This window comes from Chelonoidis abingdonii, chromosome 10, assembly GCF_003597395.2.
Source record: "Chelonoidis abingdonii isolate Lonesome George chromosome 10, CheloAbing_2.0, whole genome shotgun sequence".
Classification (NCBI taxonomy): Eukaryota; Metazoa; Chordata; order Testudines; family Testudinidae; genus Chelonoidis; species Chelonoidis abingdonii.
The window spans coordinates 42446381-42458906 of record NC_133778.1 but is presented as its reverse complement, the minus strand read 5'-3'; positions in this window follow the sequence as shown (position 1 = coordinate 42458906).

Here is a 12526-nt window from a genome sequence, read left to right as displayed (position 1 = left end):
TGTAATTACAATGTGAATGAAAAATAACTTTGGTTGTAGCTAGTCTGGGTTACAAGGTCTAATATGCCCACTTGGTTTGTAACAGTGCACATGGTAATATTAACAAGAATGGAAATTTTCTTTCCCAATCATTTTCATTCTTCTGGCAGCGTCTTCCACAATTGGGCTATTCCCCTCCTATCTGCAGCTTCTGGACTCAATCCAAAGCAGTGTAAAAAAATAATTAATGGCAAGATTATTAGTAACAGCAAGGTTATTATTGAACCACCACATACAAGCACCCTCCTGCCAAAGGAGGCTTCTGTGAAAGACAGAAGACAGCGTCTAATAAAGGTGTTAGCCAAAATCCGTGTCACTGCTCTGCAGTTTTCTTCAGTGAAACAACATGCTCTTTCAGCCCACGGTGTTGCCATAGATCTTGTGGCATGGATCTTGATTCCTTCTGGATGCTTTGAATGCCTCAACAATATGTAGTCCAATCCATCTGGCTAACATACTCTAAGTCCTTGACACCTTGGGTGAAAGGAAATGAACAGAGAGCCTGATCTCTTTGTGAATTCTGGACACTTGATATAAACCTTTGGTACTTATCTGACAGCCAAGGTGTGCCATATCTTCCCATTGAGTTGCTGTGACTTTGGACAGACTGAAAGATGGACAATCTGCTGTTAGGCATGAAAAGGATAGTTTACTTTAGGCAGGAACATTTCTGCACCACCTTGACATCATTGAACATACAGTAAGGTTCCTGCATGGATAAGGTTGTGGACATGATGGTGACCAGAAAACAGGTTTTGACAGAGAGGTAAAATTCTGATACAAATGTCAGAGGTTCAAAGGGATGGATGATTGGGACTTTCAACACAGTGGTAGGTCCCACTTAGGGAAAATTGGTCTGACTGCTCTGAGGGACCAAAGGATCCCCCAGGGAGCCAAAGAATCCTGCAAACAGCACAATAATGAGGATTGACACCTGGAGTACTGGATCAGAGGGGTAGCCGTGTTAGTCTGAATCTGTAAAAGCAGCAGAGAGTCCTGTGGCACCTTATAGACTGAAGTTAGTCTATAAGGTGCCACAGGACTCTCTGCTGCTTTTACCTGGAGTACTGTGGTGTTTGGCTCTGGATCTCCTACAAATGCACAGATTCATGACAAACACCAAGAAACATTTCAGGATTCCTTCAATTATTCATCTGGGTGCGGCAGTAGACATGTCAGCAGTGGAGATCTACCCATCATTCAACAGATTCCACAAGATTCAGGACCTGATATCCATGCTAGTCAAGAGCAGGAGCCCAACAGTTCAGTGCCTTCAACTACTGGGCCTCCTGTTCTCATGCTGAGGGATCACTCCATGGATGAGATCACAGATCAGATGTCTCAGGTCTAACTGCTGAAAGTATGGGGCCATGGTCTGGCATGGATGCAAGATCGGTACTGGTCCCAGACCAAGTCATTGACTTCCTGAGATGGTAGACAGTCCCGGGCAATGTCCACAGGTGTTTGTCATGAATCTGTGCTCTTGCAGGAGATTCAGAGCCTGGATCATGGCACTGTGTACAGTGGTCTGGGTAGGAGTCTGATTTAGATGCCTTCCAGAAAGTGGAATAGGTGAATTTTCTGGGATCTGGATATCGAATATCATCAACATCTTTGTAAATACCCTGGGGCTATGGGAGACTGAATGGCACTGTTAGCAATCCATGCCATAAGCAAATCTCAGTAGGTTGTCTTGGTTGGGGCACACTGGAATGCGGAGGTATGGGTGATGTGCGTCTTGGTGCCAACCGGCAGAGGGCACAGGGGTGCGTAAGGGTTACTGGGATCCCCTGGATCTGATATCTTCATATTAGTTCACCCAAGGGTGTCATGTAAAGTCTTTACTGAAAGCCTGTATTCTTCTTCTCATCATAAACATTGTACAATGTATGTACAGGTAATAATAAGTTACGTATCTGTATTGGAAACAATGTTCTTAAAGCTTTGAAATTAAAGCAGGTCACCACAAGGTGACCAGCCTTGGACAGATTCTGGTCTGCCTAGGAATAGGAAATGCTTCTCACTCTTTGTATCAAGTGTGTATTGTGCAATTGTGTGTCTCACAATATAAGCCTATCTGGGGCAGAGCCAGCTGCTAATTAAAAGGTTGCAAGGTGAACAAGCAAGGGATCCCAGAGGGAACAACAATTGACAGTGGTGCTCTGATTATGAATAAAGCGCAAAGGACTGATTTGATATATCTGAGCTTGCAAAGAGACACAGGGGCTCTTTAAACTGAGGAGTCAAGCATGACATATGCGATGACTGCAAGCTCACAGCCAAGCTTGGCTGCAAGACACTGGAAGGCTTTTGGGGTGAGCTTTTGCGCTATATGCCATAACAATGTCATGAAAGCACATTGTGATTTTAATTTACATGTAACCATTTGTTTCCACTATTTCCATTTGCTTCTTCTTGAATATCTATTTGTTAAATAAACTTCTTGTTCTTACTATAAACATAGCTAAATGCTGTGTATTGAGTGGCGTGATGATCCCGCGGCTCATCTGGTAAGCTGGTGTGAACTATTCCTTTGGGAGTAGTGGATCTGTGAATTCTGTGAGTGCCAGTGGATCAGGGCCTGAATGCTCCAGAAGGGATGCCCAGTGGGTTCAGGGGTTGGAGTATGCCTATCATTAGCCTGAAAAGAGTAAGACCTCTGGTGACCTGGAAGGTTGCCAGAGACTGGTGGTGTTGGGGAACTGACCCACAGCAGGCGCACTCCTATGTCCAGGTGATGGGAGATCTTGTTCTTGACCAGTTTGCCCCAGTAGGGTTGCTGGTGATGGGAGAGTGGATGAAGAAGGGATGGGGTGGAGCCCTTGTGCATCAGGAACACTCCCTCAAGCTATCTCTTGCACCTGTTTTTCTGTGGTGGATGCAAACCATTAATCTGAAAAGTGGGAAATCCTGCCTCTTGATCTCAGGTCTGGGTGGAACCCATTCATTGTCATAATGAGCCCTTGGATGTTGTGGAAGCATCTCTATGTTATCCACCCATTCCTTTGTTCCAAGGTTTTCCCTTTCCTCATCTGTTATCTTATCTCTAATACCTCTGTGAGGAAGAAGGATGAAAGGTATTTCTATCTGACAGTGAGTTTTTAATCCCTTATTAGAGAACTAAATGGAGAGGGGAAAGACCGTTTGTTTAAGTTTGGCAGAGTTTCCAGCCACTATCTTATCCAGCTTTCCCCAAAGAAGAGAGCCTATGAATTTAGAGGCACACAGGACTCATCTGTAGTGAGTATGTATCCTCACAGATGAAGTCATGTGTGTCTCCTGACCACTGAGCTGGATGCCATGGCCAGGGCAGAAAACCTCATTAAAGCATCTGTCACAAATGCTGGTTCTAGGGAGATTTCTTATGTATAGCCTTAAAGACATATTGGTCTCTGCATTCTTTGCTCTTGCAGCTTGTAGAATCTGAGAATATGCCCATTAATGTGTTTACCCTTGTCAGGAAATTTCCACTCCTCCCTGATTACCTTCTCAAAGGATGCATGTAGGGGAATCACTGGCTCAGGCTAGGATTTGGAAGGGAGACATTTGCTCTGAGATTTGTCATTGAGGACTTGCTCGGGTTGGATCTGGCTCATGGATACAACCTTTTTTAAATATGGTTTCAAACTTCTTGAAGGGAGTAAAACCTTTGTTAAATTTTGTCTGTGTCCTGCTCAAAACCAGTTGTTTGCTCTCCTGCCACAGAAGAGGAAAAGGAGGGGGGCTGAGTCAAAGGACAAATACCTTTTAGAGGGGTTGGTTTGTTTGTTTATTTTTTCTGACCCTTTTTGTTTAGTTTTTGTTTGGCATGCCTTGCAGGCCTTGCAGCTTAGCTATGCCCTGGGTGCATGTATTTGGGGTTAGCTTTGCTTGGGCCTTGAGCCTTCTAGAAATTTCTCCCTTGGAGTCCTCCCTTCTAGGCTCTCACTCCCAAGGTTGGGAGGTGGAGACTAACTGCCAGCATTTTCTGATTCAAGCTGGGGACAGGGCCGGCTCCAGGCCACAGTGTGCCAAGCGTGTGCTTGGGGCGGCACGTCGCAGGGGGCGCTCTGCCGGTTGCTGGGAGGGCGGCAGGCGGCTCCGGTGGAGCTGCTGCAGGCGTGGCTGCAGACGATCCACTGGTCCCGCGGCTCTGGTGGACCTCCCGCAGACATGCCTGCGGCAGCTCCACCAGAGCCGCAGGACCATCGGACCCTCCGCAGAAATGCCTGCAGCAGGTCCACCGGAGCCACAGGACCAGCTGACCATCCGCAGAAACACCTGCGGGAGGTCCACCAGAGCCACAGACCGGCGAGCGGCAGAGCACCCCCCGCGGTGTGCCACCGTGCTTGGGGTGGCGAAATTGCTAGAGCCGGCCCTGGCTGGGGAAAAGGGCAGAGCTGATCGTGAGCACTGATTCTCTTCCCAGGGCATTTAGGACCCGTTTCAGGATGCAGGGTGGGACCAGGAGTCTTGCTAGGGTCTTAGCCTTGTGGTCCTGAATTGCTCCATGCCCTAGCAATGTGAGAGGAGGAAGGCTAACTGGCAGGACCTAATTTGCCCTCTGTAGAGCCTGTTAAAGCTACCTTGCAGATGGAGCACCTTTTAGACCTAGCTCAGTTCTTGCATGGCTGCTCTGCCATCTCTTAAAGGGGGCAGAGAGCTTGGCAGGGAGGCACTGCAGAAGGTATTCTGGGTGGCTTCAGCCACATGCTGTTAAATCCCTGGTCTAGGAGGAGGAGAGAACAAAGGCGAGGAGGCAAATGATAGGACAGCAGGGCCGGCTCTAGATTTTTTGCCGCTCCAAGCAAAAAAAAATGGCTTCCCCTCCCCAGTCCTGAGCTCCCCCCATCACCAGTGCCCTCCCCCACCCCCTGCTGCCCCAGCACTGGGCTCCCCCTCAAACCTGGGATCCGCTGCCAGCACGTGGCAGCCGAGCCCTGGTCCAGCTGCGACTCTGTCCTCATGCGGGTGGAGCTGCTGGGTGGCATGGAGCGGGAGTACTTCCAGGTGACGGTGTGGCTGCAAGGCGGCGCAGAGAACACAGTCCCCCTCCCTGGGCTTCGCGGTACTCCTGGTGGCCGAGGTGGATCAGTTCATGCTCACTGCCCTCACCCCCGACATGCTGGCGGCCGAGGACCTGGAAAGCCCCCCGGACCTGCTGCTCTTCAGCCTCACGGTGCCCTGGCCCAGCCATGGCGGGCAGGAAGGTGAGGATCTCCGGCTGCGGGGCTACCTGCTCAGCACCAACGAGCCCAGCTGGCTGCTCACTGCCTCATACACTCTGGGAGCCGCAGCCCGGGCTCATCTCCAAGGGATCCCACTTCCCTCCCTCTCCGGCTCCTCACACACTCTGGGCGGGGCCGCCCAGAGGATTCAGGGGGCCTGGGGCAAAGCAATTTCGGGGGCCCCTTCCATAAAAAAAAGTTGCAATACTATAAGTAACATGTATTTGGAAATGTAAAAAAATAACTAGTGAAATACATTTCAAAAATTAATTTGTAAAAAATTTGAAAATACATACCAAATAACATTATTTAAAAACATTAAATGCCTTTTACTGGTAATGTATACATTATGCAGTACATAATGGCTGTTAGTACTGGGTGGATGTGTAATGGTTGGTTGCCAATGGACTGTCACTGCCCTGGAGGTGGTGCTGCTGTTGCCCAGGCATGGGTGGGGAGCTGGGGCTCTGGGTTGGAGGGTGTGCCCGGCACACAGGGGCTGGCTCAGGGCTGTGGGGAGAGGCGTGGGGGGTTCTCTGCTCAAGCAGGGCTGGGCTCAGGAGTGGCGCTCGGGCTGTTGAGGGGGATGGGGTTGGCGGGAGTGCCCGGCTCAGACGGGGCTGGGCTGGGGGTCAGGGCTGGCGGGTCGTGGGGGTGCGGTGCCCCGCGCCTCAAAGGGGCTGCGCTCGGGCTGTGGGTCGGGGATGGTATCGGGGGTGCCGCGGTGCCTGGCTCAGAAAGGCGGCTGGGGCTCGGACGCTGGCCGGTCACGGGATGGGGTCGGGGGCGTGCCTAGGCTCAGAGGGGCTGCGGCCTGCGGAGGTCAGGCGATGGGGTCGGGAGGTGGTGTGCCCGACTAGAGGCGGCTGCCGCTCCGCGGGCTGGGGTTCAGGATTGGGGCTCGGAGGGTGGAGGTGTCCCAGCTCAGAGGGGTGGGCTTGGAGTGCGCGGTCAGGGATTGCCGGGTCCCGCGCCGTGCCCGGCGCCTCATAGGGGCTGGGGCTGGGAGGTCAAGGGATGGGTCGGGGGCTGGGGTGCCCGGCTCAGGAGGGGACTTGCCGCTCGGTGGTCAGGAATGGGGTCGGACGGTGGGGGTGCCGGCTCAGGGGACTGCGCTCGGAGCTGGGGGTCAGGGATGGGGTCGGGACAGGGGGGGTACCACTGGCTCAGAGGGGCTGGGCTCGGAGCGGGGGTCGGGATGGGGTGGGGCGTACCCGGCTCAGAGGGGCTGGCTGGGGGTCAGGAGATTGGGGTTCGGGGGGTGGGTGCCCGGCCTCAGAGGGGCTACGCCCGCTCGGGGCTGGAGGTCAGAAATGGGGTCGGGAGGGGGGCCGATTATTAACTGCCGCTGGGTGCCCGGTTTCCAGAGGGGCTTGGGTCGGAGCTGGGGGTCAGGATGGGGTCGGGGGTGTGCCCGGCTCAGAGGTCTGGCTCGGAGCTTAGGGGTCAGGGATGGGTCGTCGTGGGGGGGTGCCCGGCTCAGAGGGGCTGGGCTCGGAGCTGGGGGTCAGGGATGGGGTCGGGGGGTGCCCGGCTCAGAGGGGCTGCGCTCAGGGCTGGGGGTCAGGGCTGGGGTCAGGAGGGGGGGTGCCCGGCTCAGAGGGGCTGGGCTCGGAGCTGGGGGTCAGGGCTGGGGTGGGGGGGTGCCCGGCTCCGGCCCTGCCCCTTACCATCTCTCCCGGACGGCGCTGCAGCGGCTGGAGTCTTCAGCGCGGCCTGAGTTCCCGTCGCTCGGCTGCAGCACGCAGCCCCACCCCCTCACCAGCTGAGACACCGGGGGATGGGGGAAGACTGAGGCGGGGGGAGCCTCCGACATACTCGTGGGGGCCCCTGCGGGGCCCGGGGAAAATTGCCCCACATGCTCCCACCCCGGGTGGCCCTGACTCTGGAAGCCCTTCTTGCCGCTGCCGCATCCCGGGCTCAGCTCCAGGGGACCCCGCCTCCGTCCCCGGCTTCTCTGCGGCGGCGGCGAGAGGGGCTCTAGCAATGTGTGAAGAGCCGGGGAGGGAGGAGGGGTCCTGCTGCCGCTCTGAGTCTCCCCAGGGCGGCGCGGCGTTTCCCCGAGTGGGCTGTGCAGGGCGCCGCCGGGCTGGGCAAGGGTGCGCGGATCCCGGCTCCCGCGCTGACAGGGCGAGTGGCTGCGCCAGGGCCAGCTCCCGGCAATGGCACCCCAAGCAAAAAAATAAAAACAAAAAAAAGGAGGGCGGAGTGCAGCCCCTTAGAAAGTGCCGCCCCAAGCACATGCTTGGAGGGCTGGTGCCTAGAGCCAGTCCTGTAGGCCAAGAGCAAAGAAAACTGCCTCTGCTGCCATAGAAGCAGAAGATGTGGCAGCAGGCCAGAGGGGGGCATGCCTAGCATAGGCTATGCTATAGCTTTGAAGTGCTTCTGGAAGCTGCAGACAGTAGGGGACTAGCCCATACCTAGCATCTCCCACAGTTGTGCTGGGCTGCAGAAGACGTAGATGTTAAAAAGTATTTGTCTATAGTAGCGTTTACTGCCTAAACTAAGGCTGTGGCTACACTGGCAGTTTTGCAGCGCTGGTAGTTACAGCTGTGTTTGTACAGCTGTGTACAGCCAGCGCTGCAGTGTGTCCACACTTGCACCAGTTGCAGCGCTGTTGTGAGTGGTGCATCGTGGGCAGCTATCCCACAGAGCACCTCGTCCCATTTTGTCGTTGTGGGAAGGGGACGGAAGGGTGCGGGTCATTCCGCTTCCTGTTCCAACGACCCGTGCTGCCAGGGAATCGGACCCCGCGCCTAAGAGGGCCCGCACCGTTAGGCCTTTTTAATTGTTTTTTTTTTAAACTTACCCCGTCCCGGCTGTGTTGCTCTCCTGCTCCTTGAAGGAAGCGCGGCGGAGCGCGGTATGCCGCTCTCCCAAGCTGAGCTCCAAGCCGGCGGCGGGGCTGTGCGCGCTCCGCCGGCTCCAAGCCATGAGAGTGGGGCGGCGGGCTTCTGCGGCATCTTCAGCAGAGCGAGTCGCGGAGCTTGCCGCGCTTCTGACCAGGGCTCAGCGGAGAGGAGTCGCGGGCTCCTTGCCGCGCTCTGACCGGGTCTCAGGAGAGAGCGGAGTCGCGGGGCTGTCCTGCCGAATCTGGCCCAGATGCGGTCGGGGCGCCGCTCAGCAAAAGGGGCGCCCCGCTCTCCCGCTGAGCTCGGCGGAACGCCGCACAGCCCCGCTCTCCCGCTGAGCTCTGGGCCCTTTAATAGCCCCCCCTGGCCCTGGGGCGTGAGGGGTCATTTATAGATCCTGGGCTCCAGCTGCCTCTGCCACCCGTCCTTCAAATAGCCGCGGAGCCACCACCTCCCTCTTGCATTCTCCAGCGTCCCCATGGACCTGCTCACACAGTCCGGCCCCTCTCCTGCTGCGCCAGCTCTTGCCCCCGTAGCCACAGCAACCTGCCAAAGAGCCCTGGTCTGTCTCCAGCCAACCCTCCACACACCCCTGCATCCCTGGGCCCAAGCAGCCAGCCCCCCACACACTGCTGCCGCGCACCAGCTCGCACACTGCCCAGCCCGCACCCTGACCGTTCCAGTACCCCTGCTGCACCCACTTGACCTAAGCACGCACACCTTGCCCACCAACCACATCCCTTTGCCTGTCCAGCGCAGACCCTACATCCAGTCAGCCCCCTGCCCTGCCTTCAGCCAGCCCCATGTCCAGCTCGCCCTAGCAGTTTCCAGGCCTTACCTGCGGGAGCACTGGAACCAACACGTGTGCACGACCCCAGAGTGGCGGGGACCCACACAGTGAACGGCGTTCATATAACAATCAACAGCATATATTGATGCAATGTATTAATTATTTTACTTCATAGAGTTATGGAACGTAAATAATACATGACGAAATGAGAGGCTTTTTTATTCCCCTTTTTTTAAGTATCCCTGCCGATCGGGCTTCTCTGGCAGCCTTCTCCTTATACTTGGCAGCCGTAGTCATAGTTCTTCTGGTTGTCCTATACGTCCGTCCGATTTGCAAAACTGTTCTTATCTTTCTGTGCAACTACAGACTTCTAATCTCTGTTCTCCAACATCTCTTCCGAGTCTTCCTTGGTTTTTGTTCTAGGCATGCAGTCTTTCCAAGTCTGCAGGCCTGTGGAGGCAGTATTCAAGTTCCACTTTACAAAAAAAACAGAGAGATAAACTGTTCAATACAGGCCTGCATGTTTTTATAGCGATTTTGTCACATTTACAATTTAGCATAGCACAGAGAGGCCGCAGCTGAGATAGAGGTGGTGAAGTTTCCCCACTGCGGCTCACAGTGGGGAGAGGGGCTGCACGGCTCCTCGGAGGAGGTGGTGGGGTTGCTTCACTGGGAAGCCATGGGTTTCTCTGTGACTTGTGAAAGCAAGGCAGCTACAGGGCAATAAACACTGAACCCTTACACCACGATCTGCCACAGCAGCTTCTTCAGAGCCGTCTTGCACATGCCGCTCACCTGGAGGTGGATGGGGTGGGGTGGCTCTCCTCGTCGGAAGCCATGGGGTTGTGGCTTGTGGAAAGCAACGGCAGTACAGGAAATCAATGCTATTCCACATCTAGCTGCTTGCAGGCACCATAGCCCCCTGCTCCCCAACATTTGCACCTTATTAATAAAGCTTCTTACAGAACAGCTCTCTGCTGGTTCTCACTTACGCATCCAGCAGCTGCGACTGGCAGCTTCTTCCTGGCTGGAAAACTGCTCCTGCTCGATAATCTGGAGTCCTCAACACCTCAGTACTCCCTCTCCTCTTCCAGGCTCAGACTCGGCATGGAGTGTGAACGCTAGACCGAGAGCTAAAAAGAGCTGCGCATACTCCTAATACCTGGAGGCATTACGAGCGCTGGTAGATGCCACCTGTGACCGCCTGATCACCAGCGCTGGTCTCGCTACGACTAGAGCGGGACCAGGTACAGCCAGCGCTGCAACAGGAGTGACAGCGCTGGCTGAGCTTTTATGTAGACACCTGCTAAGTTGCAGCGCTGTAACGCCTCTCCACCAGCGCTGCACTTGCAGTGTAGCCATGGTAAGATTTAGAGTTAAGCGAAAATCCTGACTACCAGACTCCAAATAAGCACAGCTCTAGACTGACGGACCGGTCTCACAATAGAACAGAGGCTGCGTACTTTATTTAGCGAAGTTGGGCGTTGGCTCACTCACCCTTACGCCTCACAGCAACTTTGGGCGCTGCAGGGTGTCGAAAAAAAACCCCCCTGAGTCTCGCTCGCCACGATGCAGCGATTGACTCGAGTGCTCGCGTATCAGCGGCACTGCTGACCGCTACACTATCAGACATGCTCGTTACTTGCAGCGCTTTGAGAGCTCTCTCCCAGGGCCTTGCCGCTCTGCCACACTCACATTCAAAGCGCTGCCGCTGCAGCGTTTCTGAAATTCCAAGTTACCCAAGCCTAAGATCCTGCAGAGAGGACAGCTAGGCGTCTTGCAGAGCTCAGAGCTTCACACCAAGATCCCAATGGATAAGACTGTAGACTTCCAGAATTTTCTTGTATGCAACTGACTGGGGTTTTCCAAGCAGTGGGGATACTCAAGCTTCAGCTGTGATTCATAGCATACCATTTTTAAATCAAGAGGCCAAACCTCATTAGCATACTAAGAGTTCTTTCATTACTTTCAGACTATTGCATGCCTAGCTTTTAACTTGCAGTGTTGGTCTGAATCAATGTTGTGCAACTAGCACATTGATGATGGTGGCCACTTTGGCACAGGGATGAATTTCGCCTGTTGGTTTGTTCTAGGAATAACAGAGATTAAAAGGCTTGATATTCCCTCACAGCTTCTGTAGTGAAACTAAACAGGAAGTTGCCCTCCATTGTCGTGGTGTGTGAGAATGGGCCAGTTACAATTCAGAAAGTTGGTTAGCTGCTAGAGAATGCCTCCCTGCATGAGCATGAACTGTAGCTACAACTGTAGAGGTATCTGGAGCCCTGGCGTAATTAATGAGCCTTTTGCCTACCCTTGGGTGGGGGTGGGGTGTCAGTAGTTGCCTTCGCCCAATCAGCCTCAGGTGTTGCATTGTTCCTGACATCATAATCTGTTCTTAAAATCAGTGAACTTGGATGATATAGGAATTTCATACCACTTTCAGGTCAGTGTTCTGTCATTGACTCCATTGGATGGCAGGAGCAATAAAAAACTTCCTATGAGGGAGACCTCAAGGAGCAGTGGCTAACAAAATGAAGACTGAATATAGCTGGGCTTGCACAATGTCTAATTACACAAGCCGAACACCCTTGCCCAGCTCTCCCCGCCGCTCCCCGAAGGCGCCACCCCTGTCCTGACCCTTCTTGAGGCACTGCCCCATTCACTCAGCCCCCCCATCACTCACTTTCCCCACCCTCACTGGGCTGGATAGAGGTGTGAGCGTCCAGCTGGAGTGTGCGGGCAGAAATGAGGGGTTCAGGGTGTGGGAGGGGGCTCTAGGCTGGGGTAGGGTGTCAGGTGCAGGAGGGGGTATGGGGTGCAGTCTCTGGGAGGGCGTTAGGGTGTAGCAGGAGGTTCTGACCTGGGGAAGGCAGCTTCTGGTCAGTGGTGTAGCGGGGCTAAGGCAGGGTCCCTGCCTGCCCTGGCTCCGCTCTGCTCTTGGAAGTGGCTGGCATATCCAGACCCTAGGCGAAGGCGTGGCCAGGCAGCTGTGTGCGCTCCCTGCGTTCGCATGCACTGTCCCCGTAGCTCCGATTGGCCACAGTTCCTGGCCAATGGGCGTTGCAGAACCGGCGCAGCAAGCAGAGCTTCCCTGATCACTCCTGCACCTAGGGGCAGTGGTGAGCTGGAGCTGTTTCCCACTGGTTCGCAGGAACCAGTTGTTAAATTTAGAAGCCCTTATAGAACCGGTTGTTCCAGGACAACTAGTTCTAAAAGAGCTTTTAAATTTAACAAAAGCTTGGGCAACTGTCCACCAGGCCCCTGGCTTCAGCTCACGTCCCCCTCCTCCCCTGAACGCTCCGCCCTCCTTCTCCTGCTTCCCACGAATCAGATGCCCAGCCCCCGCCGAACGGCTCCAGGCAGTGTGGTAAGGGGGCAGGGAGCAGGGAGGGGGTGTTGGAAGAGGGAAGGGGAGTTCAGTGGGTTGTGGGGGGGTGGATAGGGGTCTAGGCAGTCAGAGGGCAGGTAACAGGGGGATTGAATGGGGGCAAGGGTGCTGGGGGAGCAGTCAGGAAGGAGCAGGTGTTGGATGGGGCAGTGGGAGGCAGTCAGGGACAGAGAGAAGGGGTGATTGGATGGGGCAGGGTCCCGAGGGGCCATCAGTGGGATGGGGTGGCAGGGGACAGTCAGGGGACAGA